The sequence below is a fragment of the Enhydra lutris genome, unplaced genomic scaffold, assembly GCF_002288905.1.
Source record: "Enhydra lutris kenyoni isolate GAN:26980312 unplaced genomic scaffold, ASM228890v2 scaffoldscaffold68, whole genome shotgun sequence".
NCBI lineage: Eukaryota > Metazoa > Chordata > Mammalia > Carnivora > Mustelidae > Enhydra > Enhydra lutris.
The window spans coordinates 5,459,805-5,479,521 of NW_019154152.1; the positions used below are offsets into that span (position 1 = coordinate 5,459,805).

General features: G+C 42.6%; 1 protein-coding gene across 2 annotated transcripts in view; it reads left to right on the forward strand.

Moving 5' to 3' along the window:
• Positions 1-14,190: 14,190 nt before the first annotated feature.
• LOC111159414 (suppression of tumorigenicity 5) overlaps positions 14,191-19,717 on the forward strand; it is a 120,021-nt gene continuing 114,494 nt past the window's right edge. For both annotated transcript variants that reach the window (XM_022521858.1, XM_022521859.1), the window contains exon 1: positions 14,191-14,244. The gene's annotated coding sequence lies outside the window, so the exon portion shown is untranslated. The remainder of the gene's footprint in view (positions 14,245-19,717) is intronic.

Consider the following 19,717-nt stretch of genomic DNA (forward strand, 5'->3'; position numbering starts at 1 on the left):
CGAGCCCCACGTCGGGCTCTCTGCTCGCCAGGGAACTTGCTTCCCCCTCTCTCTCTCTCTGCCTACCTCTCTGCCTACTTGTGATTTCTGTCTGTCAAATAAACAAATAAAAAATCTTAAAAAAAAAAAACCCTTTGTATTTTAACACAGTTCTGTTCCCTGATTATTTTTGGAGGATACATTTATAGAAATAAAATGGGTAGATGAAAGAAATGAACATTTTTAAGGGCTTTTGTTATACTTAGCTAAATCAGTCTCCAAAATTTCTTTAGCCTGTAGTGTACTTCTGCTAGGGTGAGAGTGCCCCTTTCCAGCTGTCCCTGCCAAACTAAAAAGAAAGAAAATAGTATTTGCAAATCTGATAAGTTTAAAATGGTTTTGCATTGTTGCTATAATTTGCATTTCTTTAATTGTTACCAAGGTTGAATATTTTCTCATAAGCTTGATGCCATTTATATTTATATTATATAATCTATATTTCTTTTGTGATTTACATGTTTCATGTATTTTTATTGATTTTATCCATGTTTTTAATATGAAGAGTATTAGCTCATCATATATACCATGTACATTTTCCTGACTTTAACATTTATCTTCTAACTTTATCATTTTCCACATACAAACATTTTAATTATTTAATGTAGTAAAATTTATTAGTCTTTTAAGTAATTTTCTCTACCTGTGGTGTCATTCTTAAAAAGATCTTTCCTTAGCAAGATCAGATAAATATCCATTCTATATTCATGTACCTCTTTTATGATGTTATTTTTTGCATTTAAATCTTTACTCAGTCTGGAACTTACTCTGTTATGAAATAATAATACTAATAATAGCTAATCTTTTGAGTGCATATTATATTCCAGGCATATGTTTCATTTGTACTGACTCATTTAATATTTTCAACAAACTTATGATGTAGGTATGGTTGCTCAGCTAGTAAAAATGGCAGAAATGGGATTCAGGTTCAGGTTTGAGTCCTAGAGCCCATGCCTTTAACTACTCTGCTAACTTAGTTTTTTCCCACTGTCCTAATGTAATTTGTTAAGAAATCCATTCTTTCGGGGTGCCTGGGTGGCTCAGTGGGTTGAGCCTCTGCCTTCAGCTCAGGTCATGATCCCAGGATCCTGGGATTGAGCCCCGCATCGGGCTCTCTGCTCAGCAGGGAGCCTGCCTCCACCTCTCTCTCTGCCTGCCTCTCTGCCTACTTGTGATCTCTGTCTGTCAAATGAATAAATAAAATCTTAAAAAAAAAAAAAGAAATCCATTCTTTCCCTGCCACTTTGAAATTGCCAATTTTAATCATATGCTATATATATATATATATATATATATATACACACACTTAGGTGTGTTACTATACTTTTGTTCCCCTGACCTGTCTGTTCTGGTGATAATGCCACACTGTTTTAATTTGTGTAGCTGAAAGATGGTGTTCTCTTCCCCTTCGCCTCCCCAGTGCCTAGCAGTGACTGTTGCCTTGTAGATAGTTAATGAATATTTGCAGAATGATGTAACTCTTGGAGGTTTATGGATAGAATTCAGAGGGTCTGCAGCTTGGTTAGGAAAAAATTACATCGTCATTTTCATTGATACCAGACTGAAATTTAATATTTCTTTCAATTATGAATATAGGCAATAAAGCACAGTAGTAATAGCACTACCTATGACTTTGTCATGGGTATTTGCCAGGGTTAACCTTAGGTTAAAAACTCTTGGTTTAATGTGTTTCTTTCTTGAGGCTATTTTATCTTTATGTCTAATACCTAGACAGTACCTGATACTTGGTAGATGCCCAATAAATATGCTAATTGGAAAAACTCTTTTTGTTTAGATTTACCCATTTATTTTATTTTATTATTATTTTAATATTGTACTTAAAAATTATTTATTTATTTTTATTTTTTTATTAATTTATTTGACTGAGAGAGAGAGATCACAAGCAGGCAGAGAGGCAGGCAGAGAGAGAGGGAAGCAGGCTCCCTTGCTAAGCAGAGAGCCCGATGTGGGGCTCTATCCCAGGACCCTGAGATCATGACCTGAGCTGAAGGCCGAGGCTTAACCCACTGAGCCACCCAGGTGCCCCTAATATTGCACTTTTTAAAAAAGATTTTATTTATTTTTTTGGCAGAGATAGGGAGAGAGAACACAAGCAGGGGAAGGGGCAAAGGGAAAGAGAAGCTGAATCCCTGCTGAGCAGGTCCCAAAAAGCCCCCAAAGTGGGCCTTGATTCCAGGATCCTGGGATCATGACCTGACCTCAAGGCAAATGCTTAACCAGCTGAGCCACCCAGGTGCCCCTACTTGGTATTTTTAAAACTTAAAACACTTGTCTCATTTAAAGTTGTTCCTTCAGCCATATTTTGGACTGAGTTTATGCGATGGATAAATTTCTTAAGATCAAAGCCCTAACAGATATTCCTTTTTCATATTCTCAAGAAGTCTCACTTTGTTAAATAATTTCAGATTAAAAAAATACTTTCTCTGAGACTTTCATATGCATCTCTTGGCCTTAATTTATCCTCTGTAAAACTGGAAGAAATTCAGATTCGGGTTTTTTCTATATGCAAAGTTTTTTCTTTTCTTTATATTTCAAAGATATGAAACTGTCATAGTGTTAATCTGTGGTTGTTGATTTTGTTCAGGATCCTATAAATCTTTTGAATTTGGGCCAAAATCTTTTCTGGACAGTTTGCTTCTTTCATTAAACTTTTAATTAGAGATCTGAGGCCATTTGTTCAAAGACTTCTGTTATTTGCAGGATGTTCTCTGCGCTGCATTCCTTCTCATGATTTTCAACTTGTACATTCTTGAATCTCTCTTTTGCTTTCATTCATTTCTGCATATTATATCTTTTTCTTGATTAGCTTTTAATAGCATCACTTGTGTTTTTATTACATTCATATCTATTCATGGCTTTAGGATGGATCTTCTGTTTTTACATCTTGGACTTGTGTAGTCATTATGATGGTCTCTTTCATCTCCTTGAGAATCAGTGACAACTGCTTTTTAAATTTGATTGATTGATTAAGTGTTTACTGTGGGGAAGGCATTCCATTACAGGGATTACCTTTGTTTTTCTTTCCTACCCTAAGTTTTTTTTTTTTCTTTGCTTATATTTTTTTTCTGTTTATTCATTTTTCTAAGTTCACTTGTTGATTCCCCTTTCATAGTTTCAAACTATTTTGTTTGCAGTGTATTTACTGAGATTGGTGAGAAGTCCTTTTCAATATATCGAGATACCATTTCAGCCACATTATAAAGGGTTAAGGAATTGAGGCATTTTTTTTTTAAATTTTGTGATGGTAAATTTAATTAATGATCACCTAATTACAAATTCCCCATTTTGGAAAATGACTTCATAAAGGAGAAATGACATTCCAAATTCCCAGTTCATCTTTGTTAATATGAACTTGAAGGAAGAGCCTATGATGACGGGAGAAAGCTCTCTACCAAGACATGGCTTGGCTTGTGCCTGAGAGGCTCACGGCTTGGGCATGCTTCTGGAGAGCTTGCTCACTGCCACAGCCTCCAGGCCAGTGAAGGCAGGGGTGCTCATGCTGTCTTCTTTCTCAGTCACTCTGCTCCCACTTGGCCATTGCTATTATTCATGCTGACTCTTGGCATTTCTGTGTGAAAACTCCCAGGACAGCAAGCAAAGGAACAAGTAGAAATATATTTTTTTAAGATTTTATTTATTTGCGAGAGAGAGAGAGAGAGAGAGAGAGACAGAGAGAGCACAAGCAGGAGGAGCAGCAGAGATATTTTTTGATTATAGATAACTGTGTCATTTTGACATATAACTCAGAAGGAGTGCAAGGATTGATATTGATATAACACAATTTCTTTCATTCCTATCTAGTTATTTATGTGAAAACGTTTCTTGGCCCTTGCAACTAATAGACTAAAAATGAAAAAATTAATGCATTTATAATAAAGTTTTACTGTTTGTATTTAATAAAAATTTGTACTATGATTGTTTTGACCAATTACATAATAGTAGTAAAGGTAAGGAAAGCTCAATCCAAAAGAAAATTTTTTTGAACATTTAGAGTTTATAATCACAGAATTGAAAATACATGTATGGGATGTCTGGGTGGCTCATTCAGTTAAGCATCTGCCTGTAGCTCAGGTCATGATCCCATGGTCCTAGGATTAAGCCCCAAGTCCAGTTCTCTGCTCAGTGGGGAACCTGCTTCTCCCTTACCCTCTGCCTGCCACTCCCCCTGCTTGTGCTCTTTCTGTCAAATAAATAAATAAAATCTTTTTTTTTTTTTAAAAGAATAGTATAGTAGTTTTATCTTAAAAATGTCAATATTTGGAGTGCCTGGGTGGCTTAGTCAGTTAATCATCTGCCTTTGGCTCAGTTCATGATCTCAGGGTCCTGGGATAGAGCCCCAGAGCTCACCGGGCTCCTTGTTCAGTGGGGAGTCTGCTTCTCCCTTTCCCTCTGCTCCTTCCCCTGCTCATGTTCTCTCTCAAATAAATAAAAAAAAAACTTTAAAAAAGTCAGTATTTATAAAATGTCAAGATCTGTAATACACTAGAAAGCATATCTCTACTATTTATGATGCAAACATAAGTTTTTAATTTAAACATATAAGAGGAATACTTGTTTTGTAAAATTCATTTAGGGTAATATGACAAACATTTATAATAGAGTGTGATATAAGTGATTAACAAGAGGAAAAGGAGAAAAATAAGGAAAAGATGTAAAGGATGCCCTAGGATTAGAGAAAGCAACCAGACAAGGGGCTGTTGGAGCTGAAGCTTGGGGGACTGTGGGAGTTGGCTAGCAAAGTAAAGGTGGAAAGGAAGTGGGAACAGTGTATGCAAAAGACCTAGAGGTATAAAAGAACATGGAGAGCTTGAGGGGATGGCAGGAATGGCATGAGCAGGATGGTGATTTACAGCCAGCCTGACAGTGCACTTTGATGACCTGGAAAGCAGAGACGATGGGGCCAGGGGTGGGGGTGCAGGCAGGAGGTAGTGAGAACAAGAGTGATCCATTAATTTTGCTTTTTCCTAGTGATTGTTTCTCATACTGGTTGTCTTCCGAACATTCTTAGAACTGTAGAGATTCTTGTTTATATTCTGCTAGGGAAGAAAAGAGAGGCCCGGCCAGGGTCTATTCCTCTTACAGGTTTTGTATCTCAGTAGTGATGGTCAGGCTGAGAATAGTGCTAGAGGCCAAGGCTTCTTTCCACATACTGGCCACATGTTTGATTGAGGCCTTCCTCAATTAAATTTGTCACTAAAAAGGGTGACTATGTTTTTGGACCCAAATTTGAGATCCTTGGGCTAATAAAAGATTTCCCCTCTGATTTGTGAATTTATGTGAAAAACTTTTACAAACTTCCATAAATTAAATCAAATTTAACTAAATCACCCTTATTATAAAGAATTCTACTGTATAAAATTTCTCTGGTCCCAGAAAAGGTAGCACATAAGGTCATTATTCTGGCCCATCTGGGAATTCTTTTGCTTTTGTTAATAAAGAATCTCCCCATTATAGGGATCCAAATAGGAGTGCTGTAAAATAAGACTGTATATAGTCCTGAAAAAAAAAAAAAAGAATATTTGTTCCACAAAGTGGTAGAGCCATGATTCAGTGTTCGGGTAGAGCAGATTGAATGAACTCCGAAAAGAAATCATCAAACAGTTGATTTGATACCACACAGAAACACGAGGTGGTGAGATAGGTAGTTTTTCCACGTTTTAATATTTTCCAGGATGACACTGAAAGCCTTGCCCTTAGAGAACCTTAGAGAACCCTGGCCTCAAGCCAGCTAATAATTCATTCTTCCAGCTTCTGAAGAAGGAGAAATGGAAGATTTATACCATTTAGTAGATGCCCTGGGCTTTTTCTAGGAGAGCCTGGAAAAGAGTTGAGGACAACCATGGGAATATAACCAGCAAGGCCTTGCTCTTGGGGATGTGGGCGGGGCAGCAATAGGAGAGAATGGGGTCAAAGAAGTACTGAGTCAGTTGGGGAGACCTATTCTGTGCCATTCACTACTTAACACTTTCATAAATCTCACTAATTGTCTAAAAGAGGAGGAAGTCAGGACTTGGAGAAATCAATTAACTTGCCCAAGATCCAGATTTTGAATCCAGGTTCATTTGATTTCAAAACCCTTTCCACTATACTGTCATGCTTTCTTGTGCTGAAATCCTAGAAAATGAACAATATTCTGGATTGAATTAAGGAACTCATGGTATCCAGATAACTGTTCAGAAAAACTCTGAGTTGGAGACATTTGGGGAGAGGAATAATGCTGGCTAGGAGAGAGGAATTGAGGGGAAACACTAGGAGTTCTTCAGATTGTCTGCTTCATAGAAAGGGATTTTGTGTGGTGGCATCTAGTCCTTCGTGGTGGCTTGGAGGAAGTGGCTCCTGAATTCATTTGCTGCCAGTAAGCCCCGTGAAGGAAAATGTGAGAAGACTCTGATATGGGGTATGGGATTTCACAAAACACAGTTTTTGTTTGTTTGTTTGTTTGTTTGTTTTTTGAGACCAACGGGGGGGTTCCCAGATTTAAAATTTTTTCTCAGGGTAAGAGACTAGAAATAAACAAAAACCCCAAACCTATTATCTTCCTATTCTATAAGAAAAGGCATTTGAAAACCAGAATAATAAATGAATTAAAAACAAACAAGCAAATAAAATAGAATAAAAGGGCAGTCCTTCCCAAGAAAGGACCTTATATTCATCTTGTACAAAATTAGGCTAGATTAAAATACTTTAAATTAAGAAAAGTTTACAATAAAATTTATTGATGTGTTTGTCAGTTTTGGAAGTTTTATTTGATATACAGCATTAGGTGAAGCTTGACTGTCCAGTTGTTTTATAGTTGTTGTTTTTTTTTTTTTTAATCACAGTTACGGTTGGTAGTCCATTTCAACAGGTATATTGATGAAAACAGTATCAGTAGTCATGTAATTCACTCAGTGTGGAGTATTCTGGTGAATGGAGAGAAGGAGTAAGCACAGTTCTTAGGTTTCAGTTCTGTGGCCAGGCTAAGAAGGAAGCATAGTATTAGCTCTGGGGTCTGATGGGGGGAGGGGGGTGGGGGGGGTGGGGGGGGAAGGCCGCAGGGAGAGTGCTGGCTGCAAGGAACTTTCTGCCTCTGATTCTCTGATTCCCGTGTAGAGTGGGGCTGAGGGCTGCATGGGCCCCTGACTCCCCAGTATGGAACAGGTAGGAATTTATTTGAGAGGGATGCTATAGATGGTAAAAAACTTATTATGGCCTGGACCATATTTAAGGGAACCACTCCTCTAAAGGAATTATCCTGTTTGGTTCTCCAAGATAATCTAAAGGCAGAGGCATAGACAAAGGCCCATTGTTTTCTCCAGGGCAGCTGTTTATTGCATTGGTGCTAAGGAGGGGTGTGGGAAGCCTACAGGACTGTGGCCTAGGTGCTCGGATTTGGGGTGGTCCTGCTGCTCTGCCTGGTTGTTTTCTTCTGAGTCTCTATTGAGGGGCTCAGGGGCAAACTGCATTTTCCTCCAGGCAGTGTAGTCTTAGCTTTACCTTCTTCACGGTCTCCATGCCCTGGAGTTTTGGTGAATGCTGAGGGCCTGGGAATAGAATAAAAGCCTAAATGCAGCTCGGGAATTCCCCGGCAGTCCTAGCCTGCCTCTCTTGTCCAAGGGAACACTTACCTTCTGCATTTCCAGGGCCATGCTGGGGGAAGTGTGTGCTTTGGCCTCTCTGGAGAAGGGCACATTAGCTTCCCCGGCCTGTTTACATTAGTTTAGTCCTTTCTGCCTTGATTACAAATGAGGCCTTGGATGGGGGATTTCCCTGCTTCCATGGAGGTCACTCCTTCCTTTTGTCTGCTTTCTCAATTTTTCCACCTGGAGAAGAGCTCTCTCCCCACCCCCACCCCATTCTACACCCTCATTATTAAAATACTGTCCTTGGCTTAACTCCTTGTATCCTAGCTTTGGCCTAGTGAATGGATCAGTTCACAATCAGGAAGCAATTAATCTGTCTTCTCAAATTCTCTTTTGCTGTGTTCTTTCACTTAATCAGATCTTTTTTGTTTGCCTGTCACTGCCTTAGTCGTCAGTACTCTCCCCTAAGAAAGGGTTGTCTTCCAAGTCCTGAGGCTGGACTGCTTCTTGGTTCTTGTTGTATGGATGCGGGATTTCCTGGTTCTTTGGAATGTCTTGGCTGCTCCAGTAAAGTGTAAACTCCTTGAGGCTAAGAGCTCCAGGTTCATTCTTTCCCTTCCCTCCAGTCTGTGTTGTGGCATGTGAGAGGAGAGGTGGGCCCTATGGGGAGCATGACCACCAGTGGCAGACTCCCAGTGAGGCTGCCTCAACCTTGCTCTCAATGTCAGCCTGTCCAGCCAGAGCACAGACACAGCTATACCCCCACTGAGGCTGACTCCACTGTGTGCTGGACCATGGCTCACAGTAGGTACAAGAGGGGCAGTAGTAAGAAGTCTGCTTCAGAACTCTGTGTTTCTTTGTGCTAACTTCCCTTTTCTTCTTATTCATTTGAACCATCCTGATTTCAGAGCTTCTGATGTAATTGAGGGATCTTATTTGACCATCGAAGCGTTTTCTTTCTTAAAATGTCCTCGGAAAGCTCTAGTGAATTTTACTCAGTGGTAATAACTTTTGCACTCTGTTCATAGCTTTCAGATTTTGGGAGGCTTTCTCTCTTGGGTTATTCAGGGAGGATTATTTTTTTTTAATCAGTAGACCTTGTTCTGTACAGCGACTTCTGTTATCCCAAGTCTTCCTTTAGATTGATCTTGGGTCTTGTTCTCCTTCTAGAAGAACCTTGTTTGGGTCCCTTGAGTTTCCTTCCAGTTCCACTGATGATGCTCTAGTGCTAGTGGTTCTTTGCCTCTAGCCTGTCTCCCTCTCCTTGAGCTCCTGGTTCCTATCTCATACCCATAGATTCCTGTCTACACTGCTTGGTACTGTCATATATTTTCTTCTGACTTCTGTTTGGTCAGTTGTTAGATGACAGCCTATTTACATTCATATTTATATCTAAGATCCTATTTTTAAATCTCAACTTTTTTTTTTTTTTTTTAAATCTGATTCCCTGCCCCTAGCTTATCTTCAGTTTAAGACTGGGTTTTCCTTTTGTGCCACCCATCTGCTTGTCTAGCAGTGGTCTTTCCTTCAGTTTTCCTGTGTGCTGCGCCTACCTCACTCCCACAGTCTTCCCCTTCAGCGTAGATCACAAAGGAAATATTTAGTTAGTCTCTGCCAAACATTTCTGGCTGTGTTGTTTTGCTTAAGAAGACATGCAGATAAACTGTTTTGATTCTAGGTCTTGGTGCTCTAGGGCAGATGTTCTCCTGAAGCGGAGGTATTGTGGTCAGTGGCAAGAGTGCAGGAGTTCGGAGAATTGGATTCTAGTCCCTGCTGCACTACTAATTTGTGGTGTGATATTGTGCAAGGCACATTTCTATGTCTCAATTTCCTTTTGTCGAAAGGGACCTTATGATAAAAAAGACAGGAAATCTGGGGACATGAGCTGGGAACCCAGCAAGTAAGTATGGGGATCAAGGAGAGAGTGGAGAGGCTGGAGGTAGAGAACCATTACTACGAGTATCATTAGTGGAACCAGAAGGAAATGCAAATTCAAACGCAGATAAAAGTAATGTATATAATCACTTTGAAAAAGTCCAAAGTGTGATAACAAAATGGTAGAAATTTCTTTTTTTTTTTTTTAAAGATTTTATTTATTTATTTGACACACAGAGAGAGATCACAAGTAGGCAGAGAGGCAGGCAGAGAGAGAGGAGGAAGCAGGCTCCCTGCTGAGCAGAGAGCCCGATGCGGGACTCAATCCCAGGACTCTGAGATCGTGACCTGAGCCGAAGGCAAAGGCTTAACCCACTGAGCCATCCGGGTGCCCAAAATGGTAGAAATTTCTTGACCAGGATGACTTCAGGAGATAATTGCCTTGTCCATCCCTGGGCTTGCTTTGGGTCCACACCCGTTTGCTGTCACCCTTGGGATGTGGGAAGATTGGCCTTCTGTGGGTTTGGTTCCAGAATTCCACCTCCTACCTTCTGCCTCTTTTATAACCCCAGGAATATTTGAAACTCAGCCCAGATCCTCACCTGGCTTTGATTTTCTCATCATGTGGAGAATGGTCCTTGGGAGTTGTAGTTTCCAGAAACCTTAAATGTTTCCTAACATGTCCAACTTCTGCATTTGTTGATCACTCCTTCTGTGCATGGCTGTGTTCCAGTTTTTGTGCCCTAAAGGTGATTGCAGCAACGAAGGGGGGAATCTGGGGGATCCTATCACCAGGAACTAGGAAATACAAGTAGACAAAAGAATTGAGAGATGCCCTCTTGGTGTCATGAGAGGCAGGTGTTTGAAGGAGAAGCAAAGTGGTTTAACATCTTCCTGTGTAAACCACAGCCCCCATGTACACATACTCAGATAGGCAGAGCTACATTTTTTCCTCCCTTATCCCTACCAGTCCCCTTCTGAAATAATTCTGGGATTTTGTCAGATTTTGCCTTTCTCTTTACAGTTAAAATTTTCCATTGGTTTCTTCAGTTCAGAATGAGTTGGATGAAGACAGCCTCCAGAGTCTTTTGCTGTCTTGGGATCCTTTGTCAGATATAATCAGCAGAAACTTTCCTAAATGAGTGCAGAGGATACTTGTCTCTGTGGGGTTAGTGAGAAGTTTTAAGTTTCTGGACACACTATTGCTATGCCCAACCCTGGGAGGCTCTTGGGTGCTGAAACACAGAACTGAGTGGAATAGTTCTGGGTGTGGAGTTACTTCATCGACTCTGTATACTTTCAACTGGACCTTCTTTGCTGTTCTGCAGTTATTTATCTCTTAGTCCTTTTGACGTACACCAGAGTGCCCATCCCTTATTTTTTTGTATTCTATAAGCTCTGACTCCGTCTTGACCCTACATTGCAAATGAGGGCAACTTCTACTTTACTGGAACTGTTAGCGCTAGGTGACTTAAAACTCTGGGATAGTTCCTGTTCTTTAGATAGCTAGGTACTCCAAATCATCCAACTCCGAGGGAACAGGCAGTAAGCATTTCCTGTAAGCTTTGTAGACGTGTTCATTGAGAATGTCAACATCATTTTGGCAAAATAATGGTTTGGCCTTGGGCTTGATAAAGGTTGTGAGCCCATGTCTGGCTATTTGGCACTTCCCCCCCATCCCATTTGGTGTTAAACCAAATTGTCCAAGGCAGATGGCCCACCTGCTAGCTGTCAGATGATGCCTGGTGTGCCCTCTGCCACCCCAGTTCTGGATCCTCCTGAGCCCTCTGGCTTCTGTGTTTCTCATCAATCATAGCTCATACTGTCACCCTCAGGTAGGTGTTTTTTTAACCCCACTCATATCCTCTTTAATCCTCTTCTTCCATCCTCTTTCTCTCCTATTTTGCTTGGTTATCTTAGGAATAACCTTGCCTCTTTGAGTGTGGAGGAAAAGCTAGCCCTAATCATAGCTGAGAAGCATGACGTCAGAACCCTTTGCAAAGGAAAGTCAGACATTTGGGAATGAAATTAGGTGGTGTGAAAAATCAGTGCTACATGTTCTGTCCTTGTTGAATGCCTTTTGAAATCTCTAAAAATACCCATCTTGTAATTAACCTGTCCTCCTTCTAGGACCACAATTTTGGATATGTAAAAATTATTTAGTTTTATTTCTATAATGTTTTATTTTACTCCTAGTATTTACATAGGTATTTTTTGTAGGTTTATTATATATCAACAGTACTTTGGCCATATTATTCAGTAATGAGCTTATCTGGGCATCCAACTACCATGTCTAATATTATTTCTTTGGGAAAGGTCTTCAACTCATAAAAGTGACTGACTGATAAAGGAGCGATCATAGTCTTCACGCTTTGGACCCTGCTGGTACTGGTGCCTCGGAAGGGGCTAACTATTCCTGTCGTATGGAGAGGGAGAGACGTGCTGCCAAGGCATGCCTAGAACTGAAGCAGGAAGGTGTGGTCCTGGTCCTGCCTCTTATCTGAGTCTCTAGGAGGTAGTTAGAGGTGCTGGAATCTGCTGTGCTTGCCTTGGCCTAAGCTCTTTTTCTCCCCACTTTGTGTCACTTCAAGAAGTACTTCAGCGTAAAGACTGAAGAATTACCCCTACTTTGAAAATCATGGTCTAATTATGACAGGACCACATTCTTTAAACATGTTGTTTGGTGGAGTTAATTGAATTATCCCCTCCTATTTTTGAGTGGGAAATAAAACATTCTTGTTGTGATGCTGTATCAGGTCTTAAATGGAAAGCTCCTAGTTTGAAGCTGTGTACATTTCCAGCGGGAGAAATCTGCAGTCAATTTATGAAAACTGAAGATGTCCCTGTGCTCTGGGTGTAAACTGCCGCATCTCCTCGTGGAATGAACAGTTCAGGAAAATGAAACAATTTTTTGAATAAAATTCCAAGCTCCATTAGGTTCCAAGTGACTGAGAATTTCCTGTTAGATTGGGAAAGCTTATCCCTGTGTTTTTGCCTGGGGACAGTGTGTATCATTTAGTTCCAGAGAAGTTCCTCCGTAGCTGATTTCCTCTTTCTTTTTCCTTCTTTCTCTGGTGCCCAGGGGTGGGTTGAGCTCATTTTGATCTCATCTCCCTGAAAAAGCAGCATGTATTTTCGTTGAGGTTTGAGAATAAAATCTGTAGCCTCAGGGCAGGGTGAGACTAATGGCTCTTCCAAGTAGCAAACCTTTCACCTCTGCTTCATTGGTACCAGGCTGTAAGTAACTGGACTAACCAGCTACAGACGCTTATTGTGCAATTCTGAGGTGAGCATGGGCAGAATCCCAGGGGCTGGGAGGCAGACATGTGGCTACCAGAGAGGTGACATCAGCTGGTTTCCTGGTGCTGTGGAGGAAGGGGAGATTCCGGGTGCTCAGCCACCTTCCCGCATGTGGGGGGGGCGGTCTCAGTCTACCCCCAGTCCTGTTGGCAGCCAAATCCTTTGCTTGGGAAAAGCCTTCGTCTCATTCTTACCCTGTCCTGTTCCCGCTGGGACCTGAAATTGGAAGGGGTCTTGCAGCCTTGGCTATGGGCACAAAGCTCTGAGGAGGGAATATGCATGTGTGTTTCTTTGTGTCTGTGCATTCTGTGTTAATGCTAACAACTGATGAGGGTTTCCAAACTGAGGGTTGGATATGAGATGGGAAAGCATTATCTACCTTCTTTAGTATCTTTATTAGGAATTGCCCTTTTCTTGGAAGGGAAAGCCTTTTAAGATTTAACTGGTTTTTTAAATTAAAGTTATCTGATTATTTTCTTTTGATACTCTTAATATGGACACTTCTAAAAAGAACACATTTCTAATTTCCTTTCTGAATTCTGCTCCTTCCTCTAGCTTATCCTGGGACAGACCCTCACAAAGCCATAATAGGTGACAATTGGAAAAAGCACTTCTGCAAGAAAGGTCTTCCTCTTTGCTTAACCTTGCCTCGCATATGGGCTTCTGGGAACTGTGGTGGGGCTTCTTGGGAAGCCTGCACCTCACAGTAGGAATGGAAAAAGTTTTATGACTTCTGAAGCATGACAGAGAGAGTAGGGAATAGAGCTAGGAGCCATTGGAGCCTATGAAGCCCATCTGCTTACCAGCTTTCCTTTCCAGTCAGATGTTGGGTACCCCGTCTGGTTCCACCCTCCTCCCCTAAGAATGTGGGGAAAAATGAAGCCTCTGGATAGAAAGCAGGTGATAAAGCCATCAGCAAAAGCTTACACTACGAGGTTCAGACATCCCCACCCCAGGCCTGCCTTGAGTTTTTCTGTGGCTGTTGGTAGCCTAGGGTTTGTTTCTGAGACTCTTGCTCGTATTCAAATGTAGCCACTGCTCACTAGAAGCCAGCTGGGGCCAGCCCAGACTTGTTCTTCCTGGGTGTCTTCCCACTGCTATACTTTTCTCTTCTTTTGGGCTTTCAGATATGGGGACCTTCAAGGTCTGTGAGCTGCTAGAGTCCTTCTGAGAGCCTGGATCATCCCCTTCTGGGCCCCGGAAGCTGTGGTAAGCTCTTGGTTTCCTTCTTAGCTGGCACTTCCCACTGTCTACATTCCTTTCTGGCCAGCCGTCTGCCTCTAGGTCTCTGCGGGGTGCCGTTGCTTCAGGCCCCTGTGATGCTGAGTACTAAGGCAGTTCCACGGAGTCGGGTCACTGGAGATCCCCAGGAGTTGGAAGAAATTGGAAGCTGGAATTGCCGATTCTTGCTGTCCTGGAGGAAACAGGAGCTCGCTTTTCATGGGCTATGGTATGGTACTGATTCTTCTTAAAACTTCCCAGCTCGCTTCCCTGTATCCTTGCCACTCTGGGAGAGAGGGAGGAGGGAGATTGGTGTTGTTTCCTTGATCTTCCTGTGGCACTGGAGATGGGTGCAGCAGATGCCTTTCGTGAGGAAGGAGCTCAGAGGCAGGTGAGAGGATCTGTATTCTGGTTGCCATATAGCTGGCTGTCTTCCCAGTCAGGGCATGTTGATACCCAGTGGTTCATGTTGGCATCTCCTTGTCCTTAAAGGCAGGTGCCACCTTGACCTGTCAAAATCTTTTTTTTTTTTTTTTTTTTTAAGATTTTGTTTATTTATTTGACAGAGAGAGGTAGTGAGAGCGGGAACATAAGCAGGGGGAGTGGGAGAGGGAGAAGCACTTCCCAATGAGCAGGGAGCCCGATGTGGGGCTTGATCCCAGGACCCTGAGATCATGACCTGAGCCGAAGGCAGACGTTTAACAACTGAGCCACCCAGGTGCCCCTTCACCTGTCAAAATCTTAACAGAGGGCACCACCGTCTGCTCCTGTAAAGTTGAAAGGACCCAAGAGAGCATTAACAGGAATGAATATGCTGGGCAGAAGATGAGCCTGAGAGAGAAGCTTCTTGCCTAGGTACTACCCAAGGAGGGGTGTGTGTGTGTGTGTGTGTGTGTGTGTGTGTGTGTTTGGCAGCTGGAAGTGGAGGGAGGGAGTAAACACTTCTATGGAAAAGGCAGTAAATCTGGAGAGGGAATGGCTGGCTGTGGTGAACACGGAAGCTGGCAATTTTTGCAGAGATGTGTTCCAGAGTAGCTGGAGGCCAGTCATCACAGGGAGTGGGTTTGGACATGCTCAGTTGTGCTTGCCTTGCTGACCTCAGGTATGATGGCCATGAATGCCTTCCTCTGGGAGTAGAGCTGGTCCCACAACAGCCCTCCCCACTTTGCATCTGTATTATACCTAATTGGTTTTCCTTCATCGGGGTCCTGGCCTAGAGTGTTCTGAGGCAGAGGCACTGGGTCTGAAAGTGGGCTGGCCAGCCAGAGCCTCACCTCCCAGTTTCCTGGCTCCCTGAGGATGAGAAGAAGCAGGTTTGCAGCTGCCAGTCCTCACTGACACAGCCTGTAGAGGCGTCTGTGCCCTGGCAGGTGTCAGAACGTTTTTACTGATGCCCCTGCCTCTTTGGGGTTTGAGAACAGAGGGGGCTTAATTTGAAGTAGACCAACCTCAAGGGCCCAAATCTGAAATGTATATTATAAAATTATTGCTAATCTTGGCCCTTCTTCCCTCCATGTCTCTCTCTTCCTTTTACCTTCCCATTACTGTCAGGGATTGTGAGCAGCTGCTGCCATCCAAAGACTGATAGGACATTAAGACTCATCCTTAGAGAAGAGGTTGATTTGAACCTGTGATGACAGGGAGGGCCTTTCCACCCCAGAGCGGGTGAGAGCAGGAAGGAATTGGGAAGAGTATTGATTCCACCCCCTTCCCTTTCCCCTCCTGTGCCCCCAACTTTTCCTTTCAATGGTCAAGGGCAGGAGAGAAAACCCAGGTCTTGCTTTTCAGCCTTTAGGCAGTCATCAAGTACTTGTGGAATTTTTCAGCTCAACCGGCATTGTGATGCAAATATTATATCAATCTTGTTTGCTGCCTGAGGGAATCTATAATCTCCAGGAGAGACGAAATTTGTTAAACAATTAGAGGATATCAAAGATCTTAACTGTGTTTGGTTTCAAACTGAATGTATCTATAGTTCAGGAATGAGAAAGATGTGTATTAAAACCATAGGAAAGCTTTCTTGGAGGTGGCAGACTCTTTTCTGGTCTTTGAAAGTTAGATTAACTTGATATAAGCAAAGGAGAGGTAGGAAGTGTTCTAGCTGTGGAGAAGAGCAAGATCATAGAAAGAATGTGGCATGGTCAGGGTCATTGTGATAGTCTGCCTTGGGAGTGGTAGGTGTGGCTGCTCAGAGCTGGAAAGTTGGAGCCTGGAACTTCCGCCTTGGGGAATAGGATATGAAAGTGAGGCAGTCAGTGAAGTGGGAATTTGTGGAAATCACTCTTGTAGAAGAAAGTAGGGTAATTTTGGAGAGGACAGAGTCTGGAAGAAAGGAAACCTACTGAAGAATATGGCACATCAGCAAGAAAAATAGAGAAGGGGGTAAATCCTAGAGAATATTTAGAAGTAGAGCATGGATGTGAAGGATGAAATTGAGGGAAAGGCAGAAGATGTCAGAATGTCTGCCCTATCAGAATGAATTGTTACTGATAGCTTACATTTATGAAATGCTTTGCACTGCTCAAAGCACTTTTTCATTCAGTAAGTATCTGAGAATTGTATGGGCTCTTAGAGTTCACCTAGTCTAGCTTCATTTTCCATATAGGGATTAGAACCAAAAGGGGAAGGTGCTATTTCCACCTCACATGGCTATTTAGTGGTAGAATTGGGCCTCCAGTCTCAGTCTTCTATCTCCTAGGGGAATTTGAAGAGAAGAGTACATGGAGAAGAAGTGTGGGATCAGGGAAGAGTCCTGTCTAGTTGGGTGACAGGAGATTACTGACCTCTGAGTAAAATGAAGCTAACTCAGAAGCATTCAGACCAGATGAGTGATTTTACTACTACAATTTTTTTTTTTTTTTTTTTTTAGAATTACTAGACAAGGAGGATGGATTCCTTGGGTCCTTCTAGTTCTGAGAGTCTTTTTTTTTTTTTTTTTTTTTTAAATGGTTTCATTTATTTATTTGACAGAGAGGCAGAGGGAGAGCACAAGCAGGCAGACTGGCCAGCAGACCGAGTGGGACAAGCACACTCCCTGCTGAGCAGGGAGCCTGTTGAGGGGTTGATCCCAGGACTCTGGGATCATGACCCAAGCAGAAGGCAGCTGCTTAATTGACTGAGCCACCGAGGTGTCCTAGTTCTGAGATTCTGATGAATGCACAAAAAACGTATATGTAAAGTACTGAATTGGGTTTTCTGGGAGATGGGCTGGTTTCCAGGTGGTACTTTTCTAGAGAATTTCGAGAGTAATTTGACTTCACGTGTTTTTCACCTTCTGTGCTGACCACAGAACCTAACTAACTACCTAGGAGGACACGACTCTGCTGTTCAGAGACTATGGGCAGTGATAATCAGCAGCCAAGAGCTCAATATTTGCAGAGTTACATTTATGGCTCTGTTTGCATTACCCACTTCCTCTCCTCTCCTCCTCCTAACACACACACACACACACACACACACACACACACACACACACATTTACCTCCACTCCCCTCTTTCTCTTTCCTTCCTTTCCTCTTTTATTCTTTCTTCTTCACTACTTTTCTTGTCCATCACCCCATCCTCCATCCCTGTTCTTCCCACTCTTGTCCGTCTTGTCTGAACAACTTCCTGTGTTGGAGTGACTTCCCTTCTTTGTTGAACTCAGACATGACTGTAGCAAAGCCGTGGAATATCCTGAAATATCCTGATGCACTGGAATCACCGTGGACTATCCTGGTTTGTCTGTATCCCTGATGCAGTGACTGGCGCCCAGTGATCAGAGCCGGAATCTGGACCCTTCCTTATCTTCACAGTCAGTCATCCTTCACATTCTTCTTTCCTGTTAAAATAGCTCCTAATCTGGGGCGGCTGGGTGTCTCAGTTCGTTAAGCATCTGCCTTTGGCTTGAGTCATGATCCCATAGGTCGCACATCGGGCTCCCTGCTCAGTGGGGAGCCTGCTTCTCCCTCTCTCTCTGCCCTTCCTCCCCTCTTGTTCTCTCTTTCTCTCTCTCTCTCTTTAAATAAATAAATAAATAAATAAAATCAGTCTTTAAAAAAATAATAGCTCCTGATCCTTCCTCTTGTGTCTATTGTCATTGCCCATACAGCAGGAGAGATAGCAGGGAGAGGTCATGGTTGAAAAAAGAGAAGTAGAGGTCACCTTTGGTGTCCTCAGAAGCATTTTGTGAACCTGCAGATCCCAAGTAGAGCCTTCATGTTTGCCTGTCACACTCTCAAAGCTCTCTCTGGGTTTCTGGCCCTCTGTGATGGGCTGCTGGCTGTGCTTCTGCTGGCTGTGTCTGGATACACCCTGAGTCTGAGAAGGAACAAGAATTTAATAAGCAGTGGTTATTCTCTTGGGAGGACATAGAGTCAGGCCTCATCTTCTTGGTGAATTTTCCCCAAGTAGACTTCCTCTCCTCAGCTCCTGGAGGCCTTTTCCTTGGAAGATGTGTGTCCCACGCACCTCAGGTGTTCTTGCATTCACCTGAGTGGCTGCAGTTTTTCATCACCTTGAGGACTCTTCCTTGGCTTGCTCAGGTTTCAGGAGAGCCAGCGTCTCTGAGATATGGCCTCTGGAGTCCCACAGTTTAGGGGAAAGAAGCCTTCTGCTGGCATCTGCTGTGCTGGGGACAGTGGTCCTCAACACTTTGTTTTTTGTACTCTGCCCTGTTTCCTCCCAGACATTCAGCCGCGTTAGCCAACCAGTTACATGGACTTTGGGCAGTCGTGTTAACTCGGGAAGGAACCCTGACACTGAAGGAATAATAGGCTTTCTGAAATCTTTCTTTCTTTCAAAAGGCTAAGTGGTACTCAGATATGTTCCTTGACATCCTTGGGAGTAATGCTCAGAAATTCCCCCAAATATGCTATTCTCAGACTTCCAAACAAGTGTCCTTCTGTTTCTGTCCTTCCCGGATCTTAAATTGCTCTCTTCTCTCCCTTCACATTCCTCTGTCTTCCCATCTTCATCTGTTTTCCCTTCCTTGCAACCTGGGGCTTAATGTTTCCCCCTAGTGCATAGGTTCCTCTACATTGATCTCTAAGTGAATGAACGTTTGAAAGCACCTCTTTGTACACAAAAGGCAACTAGCTCTATTTTACATAAAATTGGGATATACCTAGTGCATGTGTTGTTATTAGATTTATTTATTTATTTTAGGAAGAGAGAGCATGAGTAGGGGGAGGGCCAGAGGGAGAGGAGGGAGAAGCAGACTCCCCACTGAATGTGGAGCCTGATATGGGGCTCAGTCTCAGGACCCTCACTCACATCATGAGCTGAGCTGAAATCAAGAGTCGGAGGCTTAACTGACTGAGCTGCCCAGGCACCCCTCCTAGTACATGTATTGTTAAGGAGCTAATAATTCTGGAAACTTTTGGTTTTTGTCCTTGGGAAAAAGAGAGAAAATGGTTTAAAAAAATGGCATGTTATATTTAGCGTGACAGTCATCTGCAGACCAGGGTCTCCTTCCACGTTCCTTGGGTAAGAAGTGGGTATTGAGGGGCTGCTGCTCTTCTCTCTTAGTGATTCTTCTTAGGTACCTAGAAGAAGCATCGTAGTTTTCCATTATGGGAGATAAGCTGGTATTTATATATCCCAGTAATGCCTGATGGAGCTGAAATGCTGCATTCCTGCAGTCTAATGTTTCCGTTAGGATAGTCAGACCCGAGTCCTTGCTCACCAACAGCTATCAGATGACGGCTTAGTAGAGAGGGCTA